The following is a 14,021-nucleotide window of genomic DNA, read 5'->3' on the forward strand; positions in this document are numbered from 1 at the left end:
ATCATCATTTGTATTTCTCAATTCCACTTGTTGGGAAAAATCGCATCGATTCGGAAACATTGCAGTCCAGTGGCGGGATGCCTTCACTTTGCGCGTAACATAATCGGCATGCATTGTGGGAAATGTAGTTTTTGGTCACTGCACGTATTTGACTTCAATCAGACCTTTTAAGCTCTCGTGGGCCACATAAAATGACGTGGCGGGCCACATTTGGCCCGCGGGCCTTGAGTTTGACACATATGCTCTAAAGCAGGGGTCCCCAACCTTTTCAGCACCAAGGACCTGTTTAGTTCTGCAATTTGTTCCTGCGGCCCGGTCGGGGGGGGGGGGGGGGGGGTGGCCATCTGGACTACTGGGACTTATCCCGCCGGGCCGGCCGGCCTAAACATAATGTCAACGGCCCTTGTAAGCCGACTGGCAGCCCGTAGTACTTAGTACTGACTCCAGCATGTCAAATGGCTCCCTCTGACTTCTACGATCACGTATGCAACCAGTCAGTATATACCCTGCACCAGATGCCATTACTGCAGTGACGGTGGCTTAAAGTAAAATTGTCACACCCTCTCTCTGATGATGATTTTTATGTGTCAGTATTATTCCCTTTTTTGATATTCAAGCGTTATTGAACATTTGTGGTCACAATTAATTACGCACTAAAACATAGTGCCCGAAGTGCACAAGTGCGCCATCTGAGATTCAGCCCTAGTCTACTCAAGTGATGGCAAGCATCTAGGTCTGTTTCTGGCAAGTCCTACTCCTGCAGTTCTGGAGTCAAGTGCAACATGGAAGGCAAACGAAAAGAAAAAGGAGGTGCTGAAAAAGCCAGGATTAAAAAGAAGAAAAAGTTGGAGGAGGAGGCATCTAAGTGCTCAAAAATTACGGATTTATTCCACAATCCACGCCGGCAAAGTACAGGTAAATGACATTGTTGCATTAACATTGGCGTGTGCTAGTCAGGTTAGCACACAAGCTAGTTTAATTGTGTGTATTTAACATGATGTGTTAAGCCTGATTCTTACTCGGCGCAACCGCGCAACTGTTCTGGCTCGAGAACCATTAATGACGTCATCGAAAGCGCCAGCCCCTTCACAGTTCCTTCAGCTCATAAGCGCAGTTTGCGCCGAGTATGCGTCACATTTGCAGTTCTCTCCAGACCAGCGGGCGTCACTGTTGAGGAAACAAGCTGAAGAACCGGACGAAGAAAAGCATACGAAGAAAGCATACACAATGCCACCTGTGGTGTCACGTCAGCAGAGGCTGGCACATCTGATGCGGATGCGGAATGAATTTACTCTGGGTGTAGAACTGTATATGTATCTCATAGCTAAGCGGCTGCGGCAAAAACAGAAGAGAAGGTGGAATGTTCGTCCTTTGCACCAGAACAGAGAAGAGTGCCCCAGATGCCTGCCGATTTCCCCCCAGGAATTCGACACTGCCGTGTTGTCCCAGTGTAACTTCATAGACGTGTCGTACAGATGTTTGTAGAGGCGCACCCTCTCGGTCACCGCGGTCTCTGCAGTGTTCATGTTTCCTTTCTCTTGGTCAGCTGTTTCCGGTTGAGCTCGCGCGAAGTCAGAAAAAAAGTTGTGTGCGCGCCCTTGCGACGCGCGAGGATTTTTTAGCTTGCGACGGGGGGCGTGGCGGAATTTTGGGTCACGTGACCGTTTGCGCCATTTGCGACCAGCTAGTAAGAATGGGTCAAAGCGAGGTTGCGCCGAGTAAGAATCAGGCTTTAGGACCTAAATACTCAATGACACTTGGATTTGCGCATTTGTTTGTTGGTATGAATTAGCTATGTTCAATTTCCTCTATAATGTTAGCATTGCCACTACTACCAGAAAGTCAAATAAGCAAAGTTATGAAAACAGCGTCGTGTCACCAGAGGAGGAAAATTGGCTAGCAGATGAAGGCAAGCAAGCAAGGTTCATGCAGGCTAATGGTTTAAAATATTTTTTTTCAAAAATGCATGTTCACTTGTTATATCCGAATTGAGCTATTTGAATATTGAATGGTTTCAGGAGAGTTGTTTTGATCTAAATGGGCTACATATGGAACGAAAATGTATTGCTGCAACTCAATGTTTCAATCTCCAGTTCTCCATTTGAAAGACATGTTCTGTTAAGGCCCATTTATGCCCTACGGTAATTACGGAAACGGACGCTTTCACCCGGTTCCGGGGTCGTTTCATCCGTCAGTTTGTCCGTAGGTCAAGAGCTTAGCAATCCGGTGAGCTCCGGGCAAAACGGAGCAATACCAGAGGAAGTCGTGGGGGCAGTAGAGAGTCAGGAGCGTGTTGGCTCCGGAAGTTATGGAGGAAGAAGAAGAACGAAGAGTAGGAGATTTAAAAATGGCGGTAATGGAGGAGAGGATTTGTGCGCCGACTTTTACGCGGTTTCTTTGTGTGCTGCCATAATAGATAGAGAACTGCAACTTCCTCAATTGACGCCATGTTTCTCAAACCCGCGGCCGACAATGACTCAATATATACCGCCCTCTAGAGGATTTCTTACGGACGTGCGCAATACGGACGGAGGCATAAATAGAAGCTCCGGGAGCAACGTATGGACCGGACAGACGAATTTTGTCCGGTTCCGTAGGGCATAAATCGGGCTTTAGTCATGCCGTTACGTAAGCACGAGCACAGCTGCTAGAAAGTCAATTGATGGAAATAGCGTCCAAAGCCCTCAATAGCAGAAGCATTGTAATGTGCACGGGAGAGCAAGGTTTATTATAGACAGTCGTGTGCTTTAATTAGTTAGACTAGACTGAAGAAAATAAACACGGAATAAAACAATACATCGCAGGCAGAGTAAGTACGTGGCTGGCAGCAGCAGCATTCACTTCTTCTTCTCCTCCCAGGTTCCCGTACCGCCCATATGCCCCCAGTATGCCACCTAGTGGCGCCACACAGAATACAACAAAAGGCTTTTATACGCTTTTAAATCTGCACTAGCATTAGGAGGTGTAGGCCACCAAAACAATTATAATAGATTTTTTTTTGGTATGAGGCCGGCAAGGGAAAAATTGTCCCGGTGGAAAAATACTTCCCAATCCGCCCCTGACAGACATTACGTTCAACAGACATTACATTTAGCAGACGCTTTTACAAATTAGGATAATTAGGATATGATGACAGACAGACAGTCATCATTGAAAAAAATAAACGTGCACAATCAGCCTCCTATAATGCAATCTATGCAGTTTCCAAGTATAGAATCTAGCGAGTGAAATGAAAGAATTCCCGATTTCCATGTCTTTTTTTTTTTTCTCAAATCTCACGGCCCGGTTTGGAATGTCTCGCGGACCGGTACCGGTGTACAAACACCAGGACGAATAACAGATGTAAGGACTTTTGTTTGTGTCTTTGTTACAGTCAGTGTTGCAGCACTGATAATTTAGCTGTTTTTTTACAACCAGGATCATCTCTGTAAATAAATAACTTCAGGAATTATTGAGTTTCTGCCAGATTTATTTGATCATTCCTCTAAAATCATAACCAATTTACCCATTCCAAAGCCCTGCCTTGGCAGCTGGCATGAAGGGTCCCAAAAAGAGATACAGATGAAGAGGATGGGAGAAAGATGCTCACTGAGACTTCATTTGATGTAGGATGTTCAAAGTTTCTGAGGAGTGTGAGGAGAAAGAGGGAGACTGAGGCTGAAAATGCAGCAGGAGAAGCTGCAAATGGCGAGACTGAAAGTGTGTGCGTCAGGGAAGAAGGTCAGCGAGTGTGCTTCTTTGCTTCTGAGGGAGGGAATCTCTGCTTTGATGGATGCAGTTAAACAACTGATTATGGTGAATTAATAAAACAATACTTAAATGGTTACGCTCAGGGGTGCAGATGGGATTTTTGAACTGGGGGGGAACAAGCTGTCAACAAATGATTTCAACTCAATTATTTTTGAGTAATTTGGGCATTAACTGGCGCTCAAGTCGTTACTTTTTGTAATCCTCTATGGGCCAATAGTTTGCACTAAAAAGCCGTTGTAGAATTATTTGAAGTCATGGATAAACAACACTGGACATTGTGAAACAAAGGCCGACCCGATTAACACCAGCCGTACATTATGAAACTGTCCGGAATACCAATCACCCACCAACACACATGTGCAGCAACCCGTTCCTCTTTAGGACCCTGGGGAGTGTACCCATGGGTACACTGAAGTGCATTAACAAGGATTCATGTCATCACTTTTCTATGAAGGCCACTATAGCTCAAACACAATCTTTAAAACAAATAAAGTGGCCGTGTATATAACATTAGATTCATACATTATTAACAATGCTATCATTTCACAAGCATCAAACACCATTACACTGCATGTCAATGTAGAAAAATTAGCCTTTTAAAAGAGCTAACTTTCCTTAAATGCAATCAGAATTCAACTTTCAACCAATTTAGGCCTTCAATCCAACCCAAAAAGCTTGACATTTTTCAGATCGAAGGGAAGGTAAGGTGTTGGTACCACCGAACGCAATAAGAAAATAAAAACTAAAGAACCTCGACAAACAACTTACACCGATACGTCACCCAGAGCATATAATGGGACTTTAATAAGAGGACGTGGGCAGGGAGGGGTCAGGATGGGGATCCAGTCATTGCTGGATTGATTTTCCATGTAACAATGGAACAATTACAAGCCTGAGAGCAGCACGGGGAGTCTGGTGTTAAAAGATGTTAAGAGAAACAGTATATTCTATCGATCGAGCATCATTCCCACACACTGGTAAACACTTTGCATTAAAAGGTGCTAAATTGCTCTTGCCCCACGGTGGATTGTACCTTTTGGGTTTATATCAAAAGACACAACGTTGAGAACTCAACCGGTGGAACACGCAGCCGATTGGACGATTACTAAACGAAGCGATTTGGCATCAGACTGAAGTGGGTTATGAGCTGTGGATGAAGAGATGAACAGAAAATGAACCAAGAGTTCAGTTGTAATAAAAGTGAGAAATTAAAACAAAATCATCTGCTGACAGCCTGCCTTTTTATTTGAAATTATGGAAGCTGAGCTGCAGAACGAGCCAGTCAAGATGAACCCGAACGCTATGTCGCATTTAGTGTCGCTTTTATTTTCAGATTTTAAAAAAAAGCTCCACACACACGACCATCAAACTAGCGTCTGAAGGAGGGGCGTATTGATCCAGCCGTAGCTCGCCTCACAGGCAGAAGGAGATGTGAGCTAGTCCAAGCCTAACTGGCGGGGAACAGGTCCTGTAAGTGGCTAAATAACTCCACTGCGTTGAAGAAGTACCCGTTAAAGGGGAAGTTTTTTGTTTTGTTTTGTTTTGTTTTTTTAAACGTGAACCTGAAAGGGATAGTTTGCCTCTTTTGACATGAAGCTGTATGATATCCCATACTAGCAATATCGTGCATGAACATTCAGTGGGGTTACATGGCACTGAAAGGATCAGATTATTGGCTAAATTACAATAAGACTGAGTTGCTCCTTATTTGAGCAATGGTAATTATCCTTGGATATATGGCGGTGAATGAATGGAATCATAGGCACAAAGCATGTCATACCCCAGTATGATAGGTGGCGCTGTACCCATTCCAACTATTGCCAATAGAGCCACTTCCTGTTGACCTCTTCACCACCAACAACAACAAACTCAGGTATTCGAGAAAATGTTGAACGAAGAGCAAGATGAAGCTACGTCCCTCTACATTTCGTCAGTGATGAGCTGCTTGTTGCACAAACTCTTTGTAAAATGCAAATAAAACCAGAAAGATATGATCTTAGAACTATTAAAAAGTTATATCTAATTAGAAATAGTGCAAGTTCGGTGCAATCTGTTGGTTTCCTTGGCCAGGAAATGGTTTTTGAATTGCTCTGTATGAATGAATGTGATTATGACAATGAATGGAACTCCAATTGGCCTGAATTGGACTTTATCATTGAAGTGCCCTGAGATGACATTTGTTGTAATTTGGCCGTTATATAAATAAAACTGAACTGAATTGAATTGCAAGTGAAACATATCAAATGTGGAAAAAGAAAAGTTTATTTTGGCAACATTTAAAAAAAAAAAAAAACTGACATTATTCTGTCTTGGAAAACACTGCTGGTGGAAAACATGATACTGGCTGCTGAAAAGCTGGCAGAATTGGACCTTCCAACGTGACAGTGGCAGGAAGTATTCAGCTGAAGTCGTCCAGAGATTAACAGAGAACACAAATCAACATTCTGGAATCCGGACTTTAGTTCCATCCAGAATCTGTGGTTGGAACCACAGAACAGAAGCCTTCAAACCTGCACATCATCCCAGAATAAGGTCCAAATTCTCCAGTGGAGGCATGAAGAAAGCAGTCGTGAGTACCATAACATACAATTAATACATTAAAACCGACCTGGACGATAACATTTTGAGATGGACTGAGAACAGAGCGCCGTTGCTCTTTTTTACTCATCACAAAATCGTGATGTCATCACTGATGATGTCATCACTGATGTGACATCACAAGACATCAGAGCGATTGTGATGTCAGAGATATCAGAGAAACCAAAGTTTATAAATAAGACCTCCTCGCTGCTTTTTCACAGTTCGTCAGTTCATCTGAAGGAACACGTCGAGTTTTTCAAGCATCTTTGAAAGTCACAGCACAGTTTTTCACATCGCCTAAAACAAACACTTAATTACTACCATCAATAGTAATTTTGACAAGCACTTAGTAACAACGCTTACTTATTATCTTAAAAAGTCATTTTGATTTTAAGTACTTAAAGACAAGCAAAATGAGTCAAACCAAGAAATCATCTCCACTTCAGTGGTGCGACATGGTGGACGACGAATTGCCCGAGGAGTTCTACAACTTTACCATTACTTTTGGCAACGAAAGTAATGAGGAACCCACCACCAACCTGTTGGAAAAACAACCGTCCCAAGTCCCCGAGGATTCCCCGTCTCCTCAATCATCAAAGGACGAAGTGGAAGAAACATCCCAGGTCCCTGCTCCAGCTGTTCCTCCTCAGGTCTTGGAGGTCCAGCTCCTGCAGGATCATCACCAGGCCTCCGTAGTTCGTCGCGTCAAGTGCAAGACTCCAGTTTCACAAACCGAGGGGATTCCATCTGACGCCTCTGCTGCCGACCGAGATTACGGATCAGAGAAATCCCACAACTCTTACCAGCAGAAAAATGACGAGATAAACTATCTCTACCATCAGATGGATATTCTAAAGGCAAAGCTGCAGAAGAAAAACTTATTTCTGACAAAAGAGAAAGACAGAAGAGTCGCAGCAGAGAGGGCCCTCTTCAACACTAAGGAAAGGCTAATCATGACCGAGGAAAAGCTAAACAACCTGGATGCAAAGCTGCAGAAGAAAAACTTCTTTCTGACAAAAGAGACAGACAGAAGAGTCGCAGCAGAGAGCGCCCTCTCCACGACTGAGGAAAAGCTAAACAACCTGGAAAACTGTTTGACCTCTGAGCGTCATCTCCGCCAGAAGTGCGAGCAGGAGCTCAAACAGTGCAACCAAGTTATTGCAGAACTGAGTCAACCTTTAAAACCAGCAGTAGCAGAAACTGAATACCAGGCAGTTCTGAAAGAGGTCGAGAACCTGAAAGAACAACTGAGAGAACAGACTGCCACCAACATAAATCAGGTCGAGAACCTGAAAGAACAACTGAGAGAACAGACTGCCGCCAACATAAATCAGGTCGAGAACCTGAAAGAACAACTGAGAGAACAGACTGCCACCAACATTAATCTGGCCTCCAAACTAACATCACAGGAGGAGGCAACAAAGACTCAAGAGAAGAAGGTGGCAGATCTCATGAAGGCTGTTATGCAATCTGTCATCAACAAGCCAGAAGAACAAAGAGAGCTGTACATCATCCCACAACTCCATTTCGATCCGATCATTGTTGCACCAAAGATCCCAACTGTAGAAGAGTCGGCTTCACAAGAAGTATTGAATCTAGAAGTGGAGGAAGTTACCCAAACAGAACCACCAAAGATCCCAACTGTAGAAGAGTCGGCTTCACAAGAAGTATTGAATCTAGAAGTGGAGAAAGTTACCCAAACAGAACCACCAAAGATCCCAACTGTAGAAGAGTCGGCTTCCCAAGAAGTATTGAATCTAGAAGTGGAGAAAGTTACCGAAACAGAACCACAAAAGATCCCTGACCAACCAAAGGAGAAAGTTACATCAAAGAAGCGTCGGCGCAAGAACAAGAAGACGCCAAAAACCATCGTAAAGAACAACGAGCCTGAAATCATCCAGGAGCAACAAGACACGGAGGACATTCCATCACCGATCGATGTCCAGGAACCAAAGATCTCCGAACCCGTGGAAGAGGAAACAGAACCAGAAACGGCCTCTGCAGACAGACAGGAAGTGGTTCCATTAGACTTGGCTCATCAGGCTGGATCGGACACGGTGCCAGAACTGGTGAGTCAAGTCGAAGTGGAATTAGTCCAACAGTCAAAAGATGTGTCAGAGCCGCCCAAAGGAAATGTTTCCTCTGAAAACCAAATCCAAGAAAGACTCGTCATCGTCCTTGAAATGGAACCAGCCTCTCAACATCCAGAGGACTGTGAACCATCAGCAGCCTTACATCCCACAGAAGACACAGCAGTTCCAGAACAACTCGTGGACCAATGTGAGCCCTCAGAAGGAAGACCAGAGGTGCCTTCAGCGTGGAGGAAGTTTAAGAAAATGATGACGCCAAAACGCCGCCGCCAGTAAAAAAAGAAAAACATCGAGAGAGGAAGAAAGAGCAGCGTTTAAGACTCGCACACAAGACTCATCAACAGCTTGTCAACCTCAAATGAATATAAAACCTTCTCCATACATCATATTATAACATCAAAGATCCCAACTGTAGAAGAGTCGGCTTCACAAGAAGTATTGAATCTAGAAGTGGAAGAAGTTACCGAAACAGAACCACAAAAGATCCCTGACCAACCAAAGGAGAAAGTTACATCAAAGAAGCGTCGGCGCAAGAACAAGAAGACGCCAAAAACCATCGTAAAGAACAACGAGCCTGAAATCATCCAGGAGCAACAAGACACGGAGGACATTCCATCACCGATCGATGTCCAGGAACCAAAGATCTCCGAACCCGTGGAAGAGGAAACAGAACCAGAAACGGCCTCTGCAGACAGACAGGAAGTGGTTCCATTAGACTTGGCTCATCAGGCTGGATCGGACACGGTGCCAGAACTGGTGAGTCAAGTCGAAGTGGAATTAGTCCAACAGTCAAAAGATGTGTCAGAGCCGCCCAAAGGAAATGTTTCCTCTGAAACACCCCCCCCCCTTTCTGTCTTCTCAAACCCCAGCTGGTCGAGGCGGATGGCCACCCTTCCTGAGTCTGGTTCTGCCAGAGGTTTCTTCCTGTTAAAAGGGAGTCGTTTCTCTCCACAGTCTCCTCAGGCACGCTCAGGACGGGAGATTGGACCGAAAAAGAAAAAGTTTTCAGTGCAATCTGTTGGTTTCCTTAGCTAGGAAATTGTTTTTGAATTGGCTCTATATGAACGAATTGGTTTATTTTATGAATAATTATGATTACAATGAATTGAATTCCAATTATCTTCAATTGGACTTTATTATCTAAGTGCCTTGAGATGACATTTGTTGTATTTGGCGCTATATAAATAAAAATTAATTGAATTGAATTGAACTGAAAATTGATATAAAACCTTCTCCATACATCATATTATAACATCAATAAAATATGATTCAAATTCATATAACTTTTGTTCATCTGCATCTTTTCATCCTGAACAACTGCCTGAAAGCATCAGTGCATTGTTCTCTCAGCTGTTAACAGCATTAATGTGTCATTCAGATAAGAACATGAAGATATGTTCCTTCACTAATCATCATTGCATTGATTTATGTGTTTAAATAGAATAAATTATACAAAAAACTAAATTACACAATTACTGTTATCAAAATAAGGTTAAAAGGTGATTTTCTTTAAACAAATTGAAATATTGTTGATATCTGATGTGAAATTTGAATATCTGCAGTATAATTCTTACTTGTTATTCATGTTATGGTTATTCTTGCCCTTTTATATATCTACGGTTTGTATTTACTGGTCAGATATGTCAGATTGCATTCTGGTTGTCTGGATTAGATTTAGATTTTAGAAATTAAACTTGTTACAAAGAGAAATCTATGAGGAAGCATGTTCCAGGAATCCAGACTATTCAATAAGAATAAAAATGTATTTGTGGATATTTAAAATCCATAACCCCACGCATGGCGGCAAAAGTTCTTCCAAGGACAAATAAGGTCATGGTCAAGGTCATGTTTATTTATATAGCACCTTATAACAACCTGGGTTGACCAAAGTGCTTTACATAAATAAATAACAATAAAATCCAACAGATATGTTTAACAAAGAAATTCAGCAAAAGGTAAAAAAAAATAATATGAAATGAGTATTTTAAAGGGCTGATTTGATGTTTATCTGCGCTGCACATCCAGCATCATCACTGAGAATGATCACTTTTTTGGTTTCGACAAGTGCAAACTAAGTTAAAGACATCTTAAGATGTCATTTCTACTCATAAAGAATGTTACTGTGGAAACATTGCACCTACGGTTCTGATAAGTTTTGACCATAAGGAATGATGTTAGAGGTCTCTATGTAAAGCAGTTTACACAGTAAATGTTAAAGCAGCTGTCCATGGACACGCTGTACTGATTCAGAAGAAGTCCTGCAATGAAAAGTGTCACCTCTGAAGAAAAGTAAGTTCATGGTGTGTGCACTTAGGAAACAGCACTTTAAGTATTTAGGTAACCGGCCAACTAGCCGGACTACTTTCGTCAACGCCAAAGAGCTGACTCATTTTATTTATTTATTTTTTTTCATTGGCATGGCAGGGCTTGGACCAGGATTGGGAAACACTGTACTAGACGGAGGTTCAATCAACCCATTTCTGTTGAGGTAATGACAGATGGCTCCGTGATGACTCTCCAGCAATATTTTAAAGTTGAACCAGCCCAGCACCTGGTTCAAGGTGCTAAATAAAGAACTGAATAGTTCCATAAATTAAGAAACTTAAACCTTCTAAGGGTCACATGATGAATCCGAGAAGGTTCCAAAATGTAAATGTACTTTATTTATACAGCCCTTTACAGACAATCCTTACGATGTACCAAAGTGCTTTACAGCAGGTAATAAATAAAGAGAAGAATAAGTAAAAACAAATAAAAACAATAAAAGAACAGTGAAAGCAATAAAATATTGTATAAATAAAATGACTAAGAAAGAAGGAAAAAAAGGCAATTGTAAAAACGTTTTCGTATTTATTCATATATTTGTGTTAAGTATTCAACCTCAAGCAGCAATTTAGGCAGAAACTAAATGAAAAGTCCTGAAGAGATAAGACTGTTTGGCCCACACCGGAGAGCTGCAGTGTCAGAGTGTGAGCAGCAGGGGGCAGAGTGCTCCTCCTGCTGCGCCTTTGTTGTGCCATCCCCGTCAGGCCCCTTGCTTTACTGACTGATTTATGCACTGCTGATGTCACTGTATGTTTCCAGGAAACAAAAAAACCTGGGAAAGACGAAACTCCTCTCAGCTGTCAGTGTTATTAAAGCCGGGCTGCAGTGAAAAGGAAACAAAAAGTGTGTAAAACCCCTGAAAATAAAAGATGCGCTGTGTTTGTAAAATGATGCACCGAGCTGCCTCATGAGAGAACACATGACACTGCAGATAAAACATGGTGAATATGAAACCAAAGCTGCTGAAACGGTGTGGCATCCAGCAGACAACAGACCAGGTAAGAAGCCTCTCATAAACTGACTACAGTACGTGGGTTGTGTTTAGTTTGTTTAGAAGGTGTTTCATTTGGCGTGCTACTACTCGGATATCTGGATTTTACTGATGACTCAGCGTTTTCAGCATGCACCTCTGATCTCAACTCAAGATCCACCTGCTGGCTTTCTGTGGAGCTTTCAGCCTGATCTTCTTCAGTAGACAGATCTGTTAATGAGTGTATTCACAAATGATGCTCCTCTCATAAGCTTTTGGCAGAGTTTTCATCCGTTCTGGTTGGAAATGGAAGTTGCATTTACAAAAAATATACATATTATAATCTATTATTATTATCTTATTTGACATTTTTTCTGCAAAGAAGAGAAGTTGGAAAATTGGGTTTCACGAAAAGATAATAAAATTCTAGAATATAATAAATATAATATAGAGGAAGCATTATTAATTATCTTTAGCTGCTTTAGTACATTGAGTGAAATGAACTTCTGTGCTTTAAACTGAGCCTAATTCCAAAGGCAGCACTTTTACTGAACAGGCCACTTTGCTACATTACAAGATGCAGATATATATATATATATATATAAATAAATAAAAATATATATAAAAAACGATTTAAAAAAAAATATATATATATATATATATAGAGCAATATATTGGCTGCTTTATGTATTCTGTTAACCCCCCCACCCAATTTTTGTCTGTGTTCTCAGATGTGTTCTCAGGGTCATTTGGTGTGGCGATGGAGTTCACAGCCCATGTTCAAGTTTGGGATGTTGGTCGGGGACTTCATGCTTGCAACCAATATATTGCTCTCAGGCAACAACTACGCCAAAATATCACTCCTTTTCAAGTTTATGAACATGGGGATGGCTGACAGGTCCAACTTTTTCAAAATCCAGGATTCCTTCTGTGTTAAAACTCTGCGTCTTAAATTTCCCCGTAAGATTCGTCCGTAACAAAAAATAAATGAATTACAATGTCAGGTATGCATGCATACAATAGTAACATGCATATTACACCTGTCGCGGCCTTTTAAATTTCCAAATGATATATTTCCAAGAAAGGCCGGGGGTGGCAGCAGGTGGTTGTGTTCTTGACTTGCACGCACTTCAGTTGTTAAAATATATGTAGTTTATTTTTTCTTTTACCAACAAAAAATATGAACAAAACAATAACAAAAAATTCTTACGATTTAGATGAAAACGAAAGTTAACTTATTTGAAATTAATAAGATCTGAAAGTGGTCAAAAAATCATTCCACCACCACCTCCCATCCTCACACCAGACATCTGACAAACAAAAAAGAGCCCCTGGTGTGTTCTTAATCTGTATGATTAATGGGCGGGTCCAAAAGTCACCAAAATAATTTAAACAATCTCAAATACAAAATGAACCCCAGATCTTGACTCCAAATCAACCAAAGTATATTCCAATATCCCAAAGAAAACCAAACCGATAGAACCCATGACTTACGGTGCGTTCACACCAGACGTTACTCGCGCGAGTATTGCCGCGGGTGTAATTTAAATTTACTCGCCTCATTCGCGCGAGTAAAAAATGCGGGCTATTTGGCACCATTCCCTCCATTTCATTCTCTCATCAACCATGGCTGATATATATACTATCGCGTACTTGTACCTGCGGTAGAAGTCCGAGAAACGCACACGCCGTCGTGTCTGGGTCAGTGATATCATCCAGACGTCATCCAGACTTTATTTTTTTTATTTTATTTATTTTATTTAGTCAGGGACCATGTGCAAAGTACATTAATTACAAAGTAAAGAGATGACCTGCACCAGATTGTAGCTTAGAAGCTAATTTCCATCTGCAGTCCCATCTGCATGTCACAGACAGCGCCTGTCCATCTGTCTCCACGTCACTGTCGTCCAGAATCTCAACGCTGATAGGCTGTCTGACGCGAATATTACGCCAAAGTTGGATTATTTGAACTCGCGCGGATTCGCATCTTTTCACTCGTGCGGCGGCATTCGCCTCACCGCGCCGCTGGCTCGAATCCGCGTCTATTCGCGTCTTTGCATTGACTTTGTATGGAATCAGGTCGCGCGACCGCGTCTGGTGTGAACGCACCGTAAGAAAACATAAATGGCCACAACAACACCTATCGAAATAAATCCATTCTGTACTTTTGGCTAGGATGACGACAGTAGCCTTGTCTCTGTGATCACCAGTGTTATTACTACAATGAGATTGTGTGAGTAACGTGTATCAAACCGAAAGGTAAAAATTCAACAACTAGTCTAGTATACATTTACTATCAATATTTC

Source organism: Odontesthes bonariensis, chromosome 20, assembly GCF_027942865.1.
Source record: "Odontesthes bonariensis isolate fOdoBon6 chromosome 20, fOdoBon6.hap1, whole genome shotgun sequence".
Taxonomy (NCBI): Eukaryota; Metazoa; Chordata; class Actinopteri; order Atheriniformes; family Atherinopsidae; genus Odontesthes; species Odontesthes bonariensis.